Source organism: Octopus bimaculoides, chromosome 28, assembly GCF_001194135.2.
Source record: "Octopus bimaculoides isolate UCB-OBI-ISO-001 chromosome 28, ASM119413v2, whole genome shotgun sequence".
Lineage (NCBI taxonomy): Eukaryota > Metazoa > Mollusca > Cephalopoda > Octopoda > Octopodidae > Octopus > Octopus bimaculoides.
In genome coordinates, this window is record NC_069008.1 from 13724636 (window position 1) to 13725757 (window position 1122).

Below are 1122 nucleotides of genomic sequence, written 5' to 3' on the forward strand. Positions count from 1 at the left end.
TACCCATATACATGTATATGTGTCCCATATGAATATTTGTATTTGTCAGTGTGCTGGGTTCCCACGGCAGGTAAAAAGAGAAAAATACTTGGAAATCCGCATACACATTCTCATATTTAAATCATCATCATCATCCAGTGTTCTAAATCCGGGTTTCGTCCCCGTTAACGGGGGTGGCTGGATCTACCTCAATGCCATAGCAACCGAGATAGGCAGGTGCAGCCCACCCCAACCTTTGGGCTGGTTGGGGCCCATTCTCCCTTGCTATCTTGAGGCTTTTTTGGAGCTGGATTTTCTACGGGGAGCATGCCCTTACTTACCCCTAACCTCAGTTTCTAGACATGAGTGGTGCCGAGACCAAGGTTTCTATCACGATTTTTAAGAAATGTGGTGGAAAACTAGCACAAGAAGGCAGGGACACCACTCCCTGAGACCCCTTTCAGAGCCCCTCCTCCTACCTAAATGTACATGCATATGTTCATGTGTGTAGATGCATATGTATATCAATACACATATAACATTTACACATATCTATAATATATTCAATGTGAGTGTGTGTCTGTGTGTATTGTATCTGCCTCCAGTCTAATTAAGCAACTGCTATAATTAACAGTAATTAACATCCACATTCCAAGCTGGCATAGGTTGGATGGTTTGATTGAGGGTGCACCAGGCTCCAATCCGATCTGGCAGAGTTTCTACAGCTGAATGCCCTTCCTAACGCAAATTATATATATATATATATATATATATATATATAAAACAATGACCACTAAGTGGACATTTAATGTGCTAGAAGAAGATCACAAGTTGTCTCTACTAAGACCTAATAATTCTCTGAGATCTCAGATATTTTTTCTGAATCCGTCTGATTCTTTCAATGTGCTAGCTTCCTGGTAATAAATCGATATTAATTAATATCTGATTTTTTACCCTATGTTTTAATTTGATTATATATATATATATATATTTGGAGTGGTGTTTTTCAAGTTGTGTGTGTGTAATATGGTGAAATATCTAATACATATATGAACGAAAACTGTATGTGTATGTATGTATATCTATGTGGGTCTGTTTCTATGTATTTATGTATGTTTGTATGCATGCGAATGCATATATATA